Source organism: Haliotis cracherodii, unplaced genomic scaffold (assembly GCF_022045235.1).
Source record: "Haliotis cracherodii isolate W230 unplaced genomic scaffold, xgHalCrac1.p SCAF_7, whole genome shotgun sequence".
Lineage (NCBI taxonomy): Eukaryota > Metazoa > Mollusca > Gastropoda > Lepetellida > Haliotidae > Haliotis > Haliotis cracherodii.
In genome coordinates, this window is record NW_027266330.1 from 321668 (window position 1) to 337356 (window position 15689).

Consider the following 15689-nt stretch of genomic DNA (forward strand, 5'->3'; position numbering starts at 1 on the left):
AACCAGGTCTTCCATATTGATGGTAATCACATGTAACGTGAAGCCTACTGTATACATGGCACCACTGTCTACACCTTCAACACTATGACATCTAAACCAGGTCTTCCATATTGATGGTAATCACATGTAACGTGATGAAGCCTACTGTATACATGGCACCAGTGTCTACACCTTCAACACCATGACATCTAAACCAGGTCTTCCATATTGATGGTAATCACATGTAACGTGATCAAGCCTACTGTATACATGGCACCAGTGTTTACACCTTCAACACCATGACATCTAAACAAGGTCTTCCATATTGATGGTAATCACATGTAAAGTGAAGCCTACTGTATACATGGCACCAGTGTCTACACCTTCAACACCATGACATCTAAACCAGGTCTTCCATATTGATGGTAATCACATGTAACGTGATGAAGCCTACTGTATACATGGCACCACTGTCTACACCTTCAACACCATGACATCTAAACCAAGTCTTCCATATTGATGGTAATCACATGTAACGTGATGAAGCCTACTGTATACATGGCACCTCTATCTACACCTTCAACACCATGACATCTAAACCAGGTCTTCCATATTGATGGTAATCACATGTAACGTGATGAAACCTACTGTATAAATGGCAGCACTGTCTACACCTTCAACACCATGACATCTAAACCAGGTCTTCCATATTGATGGTAATCACATGTAACGTGATGAAGCCTACTGTATACATGGCAGCACTGTCTACACCTTCAACACCATGACATCTACACCAGGTCTTCCATATTGATGGTTATCACATGTAACGTGATCAAGCCTACTGTACACATGGCAGCACTGTCTACACCTTCAACACCAGGACATCTAAACCAGGTCTTCCATATTGATGGTAATCACATGTAACGTGATGAAGCCTACTGTATACATGGCACCAGTGTCTACACCTTCAACACCATGACATCTAAACCAGGTCTTCCATATTGATGGTAATCACATGTAACGTGAAGCCTACTGTATACATGGCAGCACTGTCTACACCTTCAACACCATGACATCTAAACCAGGTCTTCCATATTGATGGTAATCACATGTAACGTGATGAAGCCTACTGTATACATGGCACCACTGTCTACACCTTCAACACCATGACATCTAATCCAGGTCTTCCATATTGATGGTAATCACATGTAACGTGATGAAGCCTACTGTATACATGGCACCACTGTCTACTCCTTCAACACCATGCAATCTAAACCAGGTCTTCCATATTGATGATAATCACATGTAACGTGGTGAAGCCAACTGTATACATGGCAGCACTGTCTACACCGTCAACACCATGACATCTAAACAAGGTCTCCCATATTGATGGTAATCACATGTAACGTGATGAAGCCTACTGTATACATGGCACCAGTGTCTACACCTTCAACACCATGACATCTAAACCAGGTCTTCCATATTGATGGTAATCACATGTAACGTGATGAAGCCTACTGTATACATGGCACCAGTGTCTACACCTTCAACACCATGACATCTAAACCAGGTCTTCCATATTGATGATAATCACATGTAACGTGAAGCCTACTGTATACATGGCAACAGTGTCTACACCTTCAACACCATGACATCTAAACCAGGTCTTCCACATTGATGGTAATCACATGTAACGTGATGAAGCCAACTGTATACATGGCAGCACTGTCTACACCTTCAACACCATGACATCTAAACAAGGTCTTCCATATTGATGGTAATCACATGTAACGTGGTGAAGCCTACTGTATACATGGCACCACTGTCTACACCTTCAACACCATGACATCTAAACCAGGTCTTCCATATTGATGGTAATCACATGTAACGTGATGAAGCCTACTGTATACATGGCACCACTGTCTACACCTTCAACACTATGACATCTAAACAAGGTCTTCCATATTGATGGTAATCAGATGTAACGTGATGAAGCCTACTGTATACATGGCAGCACTGTCTACACCTTCAAAACCATGACATCTAAACCAGGTCTTCCATATTGATGATAATCACATGGAACGTGAAGTCTACTGTATACATGGCAGCACTGTCTACACCTTCAACACTATGACATCTAAACCAGGTCTTCCATATTGATGGTAATCACATGTAACGTGATGAAGCCTACTGTATACATGGCACCACTGTCTACACCTTCAACACCATGACATCTAAACAAGGTCTTCCATATTGATGGTAATCACATGTAACGTGAAGCCTACTGTATACATGGCACCAGTGTCTATACTTTCAACACCATTACATCTAAACCAGGTCTTCCATATTGATGGTAATCACATGTAACGTGAAGCCTACTGTATACATGGCACCAGTGTCTACACCTTCAACACTATGACATCTAAACCAGGTCTTCCATATTGATGGTAATCACATGTAACGTGAAGCCTACTGTATACATGGCACCACTGTCTACACCTTCAACACTATGACATCTAAACCAGGTCTTCCATATTGATGGTAATCACATGTAACGTGAAGCCTACTGTATACATGGCACCAGAGTCTATACCTTCAACACCATGACATCTAAACCAGGTCTTCCATATTGATGGTAATCACATGTAACGTGAAGCCTACTGCATACATGGCACCAGTGTCTACACCTTCAACACCATGACATCTAAACCAGGTCTTCCATATTGATGGTAATCACATGTAACGTGAAGCCTACTGTATACATGGCAGCACTGTCTACACCTTCAACACCATGACATCTAAACCAGGTCTTCCATATTGATGGTAATCACATGTAACGTGAAGCCTACTGTATACATGGCACCAGTGTCTACACCTTCAACACCATGACATCTAAACCAGGTCTTCCATATTGATGGTAATCACATGTAACGTGATGAAGCCTACTGTATACATGGCACCAGTGTCTACACCTTCAACACCATGATATCTAAACCAGGTCTTCCATATTGATGGTAATCACATGTAACGTGATCAAGCCTACTGTATACATGGCACCAGTGTTTACACCTTCAACACCATGACATCTAAACCAGGTCTTCCATATTGATGGTAATCACATGTAACGTGAAGCCTACTGTATACATGGCACCAGTGTCTACACCTTCAACACCATGACATCTAAACCAGGTCTTCCATATTGATGGTAATCACATGTAACGTGATGAAGCCTACTGTATACATGGCACCACTGTCTACTCCTTCAACACCATGCAATCTAAACCAGGTCTTCCATATTGATGATAATCACATGTAACGTGGTGAAGCCAACTGTATACATGGCAGCACTGTCTACACCGTCAACACCATGACATCTAAACAAGGTCTCCCATATTGATGGTAATCACATGTAACGTGATGAAGCCTACTGTATACATGGCACCAGTGTCTACACCTTCAACACCATGACATCTAAACCAGGTCTTCCATATTGATGGTAATCACATGTAACGTGATGAAGCCTACTGTATACATGGCAGCACTGTCTAGACCTTCAACACCATGACATCTAAACCAGGTCTTCCATATTGATGGTAATCACATGTAACGTGATGAAGCCTACTGTATACATGGCACCAGTGTCTACACCTTCAACACCATGACATCTAAACCAGGTCTTCCATATTGATGATAATCACATGTAACGTGAAGCCTACTGTATACATGGCAACAGTGTCTACACCTTCAACACCATGACATCTAAACCAGGTCTTCCACATTGATGGTAATCACATGTAACGTGATGAAGCCAACTGTATACATGGCAGCACTGTCTACACCTTCAACACCATGACATCTAAACCAGGTCTTCCATATTGATGGTAATCACATGTAACGTGGTGAAGCCTACTGTATACATGGCACCACTGTCTACACCTTCAACACCATGACATCTAAACCAGGTCTTCCATATTGATGGTAATCACATGTAACGTGATGAAGCCTACTGTATACATGGCACCACTGTCTACACCTTCAACACTATGACATCTAAACAAGGTCTTCCATATTGATGGTAATCAGATGTAACGTGATGAAGCCTACTGTATACATGGCAGCACTGTCTACACCTTCAAAACCATGACATCTAAACCAGGTCTTCCATATTGATGATAATCACATGGAACGTGAAGTCTACTGTATACATGGCAGCACTGTCTACACTTTCAACACTATGACATCTAAACCAGGTCTTCCATATTGATGGTAATCACATGTAACGTGATGAAGCCTACTGTATACATGGCACCACTGTCTACACCTTCAACACCATGACATCTAAACAAGGTCTTCCATATTGATGGTAATCACATGTAACGTGAAGCCTGCTGTATACATGGCACCAGTGTCTATACTTTCAACACCATTACATCTAAACCAGGTCTTCCATATTGATGGTAATCACATGTAACGTGAAGCCTACTGTATACATGGCACCAGTGTCTACACCTTCAACACTATGACATCTAAACCAGGTCTTCCATATTGATGGTAATCACATGTAACGTGAAGCCTACTGTATACATGGCACCACTGTCTACACCTTCAACACTATGACATCTAAACCAGGTCTTCCATATTGATGGTAATCACATGTAACGTGAAGCCTACTGTATACATGGCACCAGTGTCTATACCTTCAACACCATGACATCTAAACCAGGTCTTCCATATTGATGGTAATCACATGTAACGTGAAGCCTACTGTATACATGGCACCAGTGTCTACACCTTCAACACCATGACATCTAAACCAGGTCTTCCATATTGATGGTAATCACATGTAACGTGAAGCCTACTGTATACATGGCAGCACTGTCTACACCTTCAACACCATGACATCTAAACCAGGTCTTCCATATTGATGGTAATCACATGTAACGTGAAGCCTACTGTATACATGGCACCAGTGTCTACACCTTCAACACCATGACATCTAAACCAGGTCTTCCATATTGATGGTAATCACATGTAACGTGATGAAGCCTACTGTATACATGGCACCAGTGTCTACACCTTCAACACCATGATATCTAAACCAGGTCTTCCATATTGATGGTAATCACATGTAACGTGATCAAGCCTACTGTATACATGGCACCAGTGTTTACACTTTCAACACCATGACATCTAAACCAGGTCTTCCATATTGATGGTAATCACATGTAACGTGAAGCCTACTGTATACATGGCACCAGTGTCTACACCTTCAACACCATGACATCTAAACCAGGTCTTCCATATTGATGGTAATCACATGTAACGTGATGAAGCCTACTGTATACATGGCACCACTGTCTACACCTTCAACACCATGACATCTAAACCAGGTCTTCCATATTGATGGTAATCACATGTAACGTGATGAAGCCTACTGTATACATGGCACCTCTGTCTACACCTTCAACACCATGACATCTAAACCAGGTCTTCCATATTGATGGTAATCACATGTAACGTGATGAAACCTACTGTATAAATGGCAGCACTGTCTACACCTTCAACACCATGACATCTAAACCAGGTCTTCCATATTGATGGTAATCACATGTAACGTGATGAAGCCTACTGTATACATGGCACCAGTGTCTACACCTTCAACACCATGACATCTAAACCAGGTCTTCCATATTGATGGTAATCACATGTAACGTGATCAAGCCTACTGTACACATGGCAGCACTGTCTACACCTTCAACACCAGGACATCTAAACCAGGTCTTCCATATTGATGGTAATCACATGTAACGTGATGAAGCCTACTGTATACATGGCACCAGTGTCTACACCTTCAACACCATGACATCTAAACCAGGTCTTCCATATTGATGGTAATCACATGTAACGTGAAGCCTACTGTATACATGGCAGCACTGTCTACACCTTCAACACCATGACATCTAAACCAGGTCTTCCATATTGATGGTAATCACATGTAACGTGATAAAGCCTACTGTATACATGGCAGCACTGTCTACACCTTCAACACCATGACATCTTATCCAGGTCTTCCATATTGATGGTAATCACATGTAACGTGATGAAGCCTACTGTATACATGGCACCACTGTCTACTCCTTCAACACCATGCAATCTAAACCAGGTCTTCCATATTGATGATAATCACATGTAACGTGGTGAAGCCAACTGTACACATGGCAGCACTGTCTACACCGTCAACACCATGACATCTAAACAAGGTTTCCCATATTGATGGTAATCACATGTAACGTGATGAAGCCTACTGTATACATGGCACCAGTGTCTACACCTTCAACACCATGACATCTAAACCAGGTCTTCCATATTGATGGTAATCACATGTAACGTGATGAAGCCTACTGTATACATGGCAGCACTGTCTAGACCTTCAACACCATGACATCTAAACCAGGTCTTCCATATTGATGGTAATCACATGTAACGTGATGAAGCCTACTGTATACATGGCACCAGTGTCTACACCTTCAACACCATGACATCTAAACCAGGTCTTCCATATTGATGATAATCACATGTAACGTGAAGCGTACTGTATACATGGCAACAGTGTCTACACCTTCAACACCATGACATCTAAACCAGGTCTTCCATATTGATGGTAATCACATGTAACGTGATGAAGCCAACTGTATACATGGCAGCACTGTCTACACCTTCAACACCATGACATCTAAACAAGGTCTTCCATATTGATGGTAATCACATGTAACGTGGTGCAGCCTACTGTATACATGGCACCACTGTCTACACCTTCAACACCATGACATCTAAACCAGGTCTTCCATATTGATGGTAATCACATGTAACGTGATGAAGCCTACTGTATACATGGCACCACTGTCTACACCTTCAACACTATGCAATCTAAACAAGGTCTTCCATATTGATGATAATCACATGTAACGTGATGAAGCGTACTGTATACATGGCACCAGTGTCTACACCTTCAACACTATGACATCTAAACCAGGTCTTCCATATTGATGGTAATCACATGTAACGTGATGAAGCCTACTGTATACATGGCACCACTGTCTACACCTTCAACACCATGACATCTAAACCAGGTCTTCCATATTGATGGTAATCACATGTAACGTGAAGCCTACTGTATGCATGGCACCAGTATCTACACCTTCAACACCATGACATCTAATCCAGGTCTTCCATATTGATGGTAATCACATGTAACGTGAAGCCTACTGTATACATGGCACCAGTGTCTACACCTTCAACACCATGACATCTAATCCAGGTCTTCCATATTGATGGTAATCACATGTAACGTGAAGCCTACTGTATACATGGCACCAGTGTCTACACCTTCAACACTATGACATCTAAACAAGGTCTTCCATATTGATGGTAATCACATGTAACGTGATGAAGCCTACTGTATACATGGCAGCACTGTCTACACCTTCAACACCATGACATCTAAACCAGGTCTTCTATATTGATGGTAACCACATGTAACGTGAAGCCTACTGTATACATGGCACCAGTGTCTACACCTTCAACACTATGACATCTAAACAAGGTCTTCCATATTGATGATAATCACATGTAACGTGGTGAAGCCTACTGTATCCATGACACCACTGTCTACACCTTCAACACTATGACATCTAAACAAGGTCTTCCATATTGATGGTAATCAGATGTAACATGATGAAGCCTACTGTATACATGGCAGCACTGTCTACACCGTCAACACCATGACATCTAAACCAGGTCTTCCATATTGATGATAATCACATGGAACGTGAAGTCTACTGTATACATGGCAGCACTGTCTACTCCTTCAACACCATGACATCTAAACCAGGTCTTCCATATTGATGGTAATCACATGGAACGTGAAGTCTACTGTATACATGGCAGCACTGTCTCCACCTTCAACACCATGACATCTAAACCAGGTCTTCCATATTGATGGTAATCACATGTAACGTGAAGCCTACTGTATACATGGCACCAGTGTCTACACCTTCAACACCATGACATCTAAACCAGGTCTTCCATATTGATGGTAATCACATGGAACGTGAAGTCTACTGTATACATGGCAGCACTGTCTCCACCTTCAACACCATGACATCTAAACCAGGTCTTCCATATTGATGGTAATCACATGTAACGTGATGAAGCCTACTGTATACATGGCACCACTGTCTACACCTTCAACACCATGACATCTAAACAAGGTCTTCCATATTGATGGTAATTACATGTAACGTGAAGCCTACTGTATACATGGCACCAGTGTCTATACTTTCAACACCATTACATCTAAACCAGGTCTTCCATATTGATGGTAATCACATGTAACGTGATGAAGCCTACTGTATACATGGCACCAGTGTCTACACCTTCAACACTATGACATCTAAACCAGGTCTTCCATATTGATGGTAATAACATGTAACGTGAAGCCTACTGTATACATGGCACCACTGTATACACCTTCAACACCATGACATCTAAACCAGGTCTTCCATATTGATGGTAATCACATGTAACGTGAAGCCTACTGTATACATGGCAGCACTGTCTACACCTTCAACACCATGACATCTAAACCAGGTCTTCCATATTGATGGTAATCACATGTAACGTGAAGCCTACTGTATACATGGCAGCACTGTCTACACCTTCAACACCATGACATCTAAACCAGGTCTTCCATATTGATGGTAATCACATGTAACGTGAAGCCTACTGTATATATGGCACCAGTGTCTACACCTTCAACACCATGACATCTAATCCAGGTCTTCCATATTGATGGTAATCACATGTAACGTGGTGAAGCCTACTGTATACATGGCACCACTGTCTACACCTTCAACACCATGACATCTAAACCAGGTCTTCCATATTGATGGTAATCACATGTAACGTGATGAAGCCGACTGTATACATGGCACCAGTGTCTACACCTTCAACACCATCACATCTAATCCAGGTCTTCCATATTGATGGTAATCACATGTAACGTGATGAAGCCTACTGTATACATGGCACCACTGTCTACTCCTTCAACACCATGCCATCTAAACCAGGTCTTCCATATTGATGATAATCACATGTAACGTGGTGAAGCCAACTGTATACATGGCACCACTGTCTACACCGTCAACACCATGACATCTAAACAAGGTCTCCCATATTGATGGTAATCACATGTAACGTGATGAAGCCTACTGTATACATGGCACCACTGTCTACACCTTCAACACCATGACATCTAAACCAGGTCTTCCATATTGATGGTAATCACATGTAACGTGATGAAGCCTACTGTATACATGGCAGCACTGTCTACACCTTCAACACCATGACATCTAAACCAGGTCTTCCATATTGATGGTAATCACATGTATAGGGAAGCCTACTGTATACATGGCACCAGTGTCTACACCTTCAACACCATGACATCTAATCCAGGTCTTCCATATTGATGGTAATCACATGTAACGTGATGAAGCCTACTGTATATATTGCACCACTGTCTACACCTTCAACACCATGACATCTAAACCAGGTCTTCCATATTGATGGTAATCACATGTAACGTGATGAAGCCTACTGTATACATGGCACCAGTGTCTATACCTTCAACAGCATGACATCTAAACCAGGTCTTCCATATTGATGGTAATCACATGTAACGTGAAGCCTACTGTATACATGGCACCAGTGTCTACACCTTCAACACCATGACATCTAAACCAGGTCTTCCATATTGATGGTAATCACATGTAACGTGAAGCCTACTGTATACATGGCAGCACTGTCTACACCTTCAACACCATGACATCTAAACCAGGTCTTCCATATTGATGGTAATCACATGTAACGTGAAGCCTACTGTATACATGGCACCAGTGTCTACACCTTCAACACCATGACATCTAAACCAGGTCTTCCATATTGATGGTAATCACATGTAACGTGAAGCCTACTGTATACATGGCACCAGTGTCTACACCTTCAACACCATGACATCTAATCCAGGTCTTCCATATTGATGGTAATCACATGTAACGTGGTGAAGCCTACTGTATACATGGCACCACTGTCTACACCTTCAACACCATGACATCTAAACCAGGTCTTCCATATTGATGGTAATCACATGTAACGTGATGAAGCCTACTGTATACATGGCACCAGTGTCTACACCTTCAACACCATGACATCTAAACCAGGTCTTCCATATTGATGGTAATCACATGTAACGTGATGAAGCCTACTGTATACATGGCACCACTGTCTACTCCTTCAACACCATGACATCTAAACCAGGTCTTCCATATTGATGATAATCACATCTAACGTGGTGAAGCCAACTGTATACATGGCAGCACTGTCTACACCGTCAACACCATGACATCTAAACAAGGTCTCCCATATTGATGGTAATCACATGTAACGTGATGAAGCCTACTGTATACATGGCACCACTGTCTACACCTTCAACACCATGACATCTAAACCAGGTCTTCCATATTCATGGTAATCACATGTAACGTGATGAAGCCTACTGTATACATGGCAGCACTGTCTACACCTTCAACACCATGACATCTAAACCAGGTCTTCCATATTGATGGTAATCACATGTATAGGGAAGCCTACTGTATACATGGCACCAGTGTCTACACCTTCAACACCATGACATCTAATCCAGGTCTTCCATATTGATGGTAATCACATGTAACGTGATCAAGCCTACTGTATATATTGCACCACTGTCTACACCTTCAACACCATGACATCTAAACCAGGTCTTCCATATTGATGGTAATCACATGTAACGTGAAGCCTACTGTATACATGGCACCAGTGTCTACACCTTCAACACCATGACATCTAAACCAGGTCTTCCATATTGATGGTGATCACATGTAACGTGAAGCCTACTATATACATGGCAGCACTGTCTACACCTTCAACACCATGACATCTAAACCAGGTCTTCCATATTGATGATAATCACATGTAACGTGAAGCCTACTGTATACATGGCAACAGTGTCTACACCTTCAACACCATGACATCTAAACAAGGTCTTCCATATTGATGGTAATCACATGTAACGTGATGAAGCCAACTGTATACATGGCAGCACTGTCTACACCTTCAACACCATGACATCTAAACAAGGTCTTCCATATTGATGGTAATCACATGTAACGTGATGAAGCCTACTGTATACATGGCACCACTGTCTACACCTTCAACACCATGACATCTAAACCAGGTCTTCCATATTGATGGTAATCACATGTAACGTGATGAAGCCAACTGTATACATGGCACCACTGTCTACACCTTCAACACCATGACATCTAAACAAGGTCTTCCATATTGATGATAATCACATGTAACGTGATGAAGCCTACTGTATACATGGCACCACTGTCTACACCTTCAACACTATGACATCTAAACCAGGTCTTCCATATTGATGGTAATCACATGTAACGTGATGAAGCCTACTGTATACATGGCAGCACTGTCTACACCTTCAACACCATGACATCTAAACCAGGTCTTCCATATTGATGGTAATCACATGTAACGTGATGAAGCCTACTGTGTACATGGCAGCACTGTCTACACCTTCAACACCATGACATCTCAACCAGGTCTTCCATATTGATGGTAATCACATGTAACGTGAAGCCTACTGTATACATGGCACCAGTGTCTACTCCTTCAACACCATGACATCTAAACCAGGTCTTCCATATTGATGGTAATCACATGTAACGTGAAGCCTACTGTATACATGGCAGCACTGTCTACACCTTCAACACCATGACATCTAAACCAGGTCTTCCATATTGATGGTAATCACATGTAACGTGATGAAGCCTACTGTATACATGGCAGCACTGTCTACACCTTCAACACCATGACATCTAAACCAGGTCTTCCATATTGATGGTAATCACATGTAACGTGATGAAGCCTACTGTATACATGGCACCAGTGTCTACACCTTCAACACTATGACATCTAAACCAGGTCTTCCATATTGATGGTAATCACATGTAACGTGGTGAAGCCTACTGTAAACATGGCACCACTGTCTACACCTTCAACACCATGACATCTAAACCATCGTAACAGATGCTGTTCGGCTGCTGAGTTTGATAAACTGTTTATTCACTGTCTCTGCTGTGATCCTGTCAACGACGCAGGATATATTTGATTTTAAATATTTATGTTTAAGTTATTTTAATATTCCATGACTTACCCTATTTCCCTTTACGTACGCTTCTTCTCTCACTCTTACTCCTGGTTGTCGTACTAGCAGTATCTCTTACACATACCTGGGGTGTGACGTGGACACTTTCAAATGCCAGTTTTTGTCACGCCAAACGCCATTTAATTAATATTGATGCAATTTAAACATTTTACAGAGAATAAATCGTTTTAAACCGTCGTCACTTGCTCAGTCCATTTCGTTACATCGTCTGCGAGGACCCGCGACATCACTGACACGTTTCGTGCTCACTACCGACCACCGGGAACGCATCAACACCCTTTCCATGTCCAATTTAAATCCCAAAGCAGAGTCGATTGAACAGTACCTACTATATCATGAGCATGTGTTAATGATTCACTATCAAATAGTAATATTATGATACCAGGTGTTCGCAAAAAGGTGAGTGTATTCTGCCCCACCAGTGGCACACGGGGACACAGGGAATAAGTGAAAATAGGGAATTGCACTGGACATCATGTGTCACTAATGCGTCAAATGTGGAAATGTTCTCCGCATGTTTATCATAAAAGCTTTACTGAGGCCTTGAATGTTGTAACCGTGATCAAACAACTTTTGAGCAAGAGTCGTATGATGCTTTCTGAAATCTTGGTAGAAACAGCATCCTCGATTGTATCGCAAAATTCGTAAAATCTCAACACCAAAGGCAGGAGCTGCTGGAGGAGGTAGGAGGAGAGAGGAGGAGGAGAAGGGAGGGAAGAGGAGGGTGTGCAGGGTGTGTGCCGATTGCGTGTGGAGATGATAGATCACTGAGACGAGCTTATACACAGTCGATGACCCAGCAACTTTGTTACTAGGTTGACGTCACATCGCCGAAGGATATTGCAACAAAATTCCACAAATGACATCATCGGGTATTATGACGTGATTGTAAACTTTGAGGTGCAAGGTCTCGTTCCACAAGGCGATCATATTGTAGCACAATGACAGTCGTTCGTCTAAGTTAAAGTTTGTGAGTTGCGATCATCTCAGCTACGATCATGTTGTGAGACGGACGCCTGAATTCTAAAGGTGAAAGGTCGACCAATCAGACGCTTGGGTTTTGGACCAATCAGAGGGCGGGCTCGCTCTGTTGTGGCCTCTGATTGGTCAAACCGGGGTTGTGCTTTCTCTCCCATGGTAAAATCAATTTCGTATGGAAAAGAAACACAAGGGTCGGTTCGGTTTGGAAAGCAAGGGTTCAGGCTGGGCGGCAGAACGGACTAATCAGCACACCGCATCTTGGACTAATCAGTGACCCGAACCTTCTTGTTTGACTAATTAAAGGAGGGCAGACGTGCATCAGGCACTCATAGCCATCTTGACGGGCAAACAGAGTACACCGTATCGTTTGGAGAGGGCAGACACGACTCGATTCAGAAGGTTACGAAGCGCTAACCATACCTAGCATTTGACATAGTAACCAGACTACTTGGAAACCATACCGCCGTACCGCCTTCCCATAGAGCTACCCCCTTTATTTGACACAGTGATCGAAGACTTCTTTCAACAGATGTCAGGCCAGAAGGGGGATCGTATTTGTCTCTGTATCCAACACCCCGCTTTGAACACCGCCATACGGATTCCATTTCGCCGCTTTGAACACCGCCATACGGATTCCATTTCGCCGCTTTGAACACCGCCATACGGATTCCATTTCGCCGCTTTGAACACCGCCATGCGGATTCCATTTCGCCGCTTTGAACACCGCCATGCGGATTCCATTTCGCCGCTTTGAACACCGCCATGCGGATTCTATTTCACCGCTTTGAACACCGCCATACGGATTCCATTTCGCCGCTTTGAACACCGCCATGCGGATTCCATTTCGCCGCTTTGAACACCGCCATACGGATTCCATTTCGCCGCTTTGAACACCGCCATACGGATTCCATTTCGCCGCTTTGAACACCGCCATACGGATTCCATTTCGCCGCTCTGAACACCGCCATGCGGATTCTATTTCGCCGCTCTGAAGATCTCCATGGCCAGGATATCTTGCATGCCGTGGAAAAAGTTCAACAGTCCAACCAAGACCTTACCATCGATGCCACCATGGTTGTGACCTAAGTACACGTAGCAGATCCCGACAAGGCTAGGATCAGGCATCTGAAACACGTGGTTGGAGTGAAATCGTGGTTAGCAGGTAAAAGATGGTTTGTACGAATCATGAACCAAGATCAATCCTGTTTGGCAAGGGCCCTTGTGGTGGCACGGCATTATGACAAGAAGCCCAAACCTCGGACCCAAGAATTGGACAGCCAGAGAAATAGACTGATGAGAACAGATCGAGCTGACGCTCAAGGCAAACAGGCACGGGCCTTGTTTCGACGCCTTGGCATCCTTGAAAGTCTCTGTCAGGGCCTGGACGACCTTGCACGTTTGGGACGTACTACAACCAAGTCTGACAAGACAACGTCAAATATCTCTCACGCGAACAACGGACGATGACGAACTACACGGCAGTGGGAGGAGAATAGAAAATGCCAGCGAGGGTGTTACTATACAGATAACGATGCTCCAGGAATCAGCTGGTAAATTAAACATATATTTGTATGTGATTATGGATGCGCAACTTAATATACAGAATGGAAGATTCGTGCAAGCAATCTGTTAATAATCTTTTACCGCACTGCGCTATCATCTGCGGGGAAACGGGTTGTGGAAAAACAGCTTATATTCTAGATATTTTACAAAGTCATTATCTGGACGTTTTCAATCATATATTATTCTGTGCCAGACTATAAGCGTCAATAAAACATATCTATCTAGAGATTGGGTAATGAATGACGATGGGGTACACAGGTCCGGGCGATCGTTTACAAGACTGTTTAGAAGTATGTCACGATAAATACAAAGGAGAATCAACCCTTTTCATAATAGACGATTGCAGTGCGAGTAAAGAACTCACCAAAAAGAAAGATATGCTTTCATATTTAGCATTCTCCGGTCGGCATACTCAGCATAGTATTTCGGTACTTGCTCAAAAATACAACTCTGTCCTGAAACATCTTAGAGAGCAGACCAAATGGGTTGCCTTGTTTCATTGCAAAGAGGAATGTTTACACAAAAATGAAGTTATTTATACCAAGCTCGAACGAGATAAAGTCAGTAAACTAGTACTGTTAGCTTCAACGAAGCATTGTAAACTCGTATTAAAAACGGATCAACCAGCTGCTTATGCAGTTGCTTAGCAAAATGTAGCACGATTATTGCAAAATTAGCAAAACTATAGCACAAGTATTGCAAAAATAGCAGAAATATAGCAAATCTAGCAAAAATAGCAAAAAAATACGATAAATTGAACATTAGCGGTTATTATGACATAATGTGGCTTGAAATCTTCATTCTTTCCCAACAGTTTATT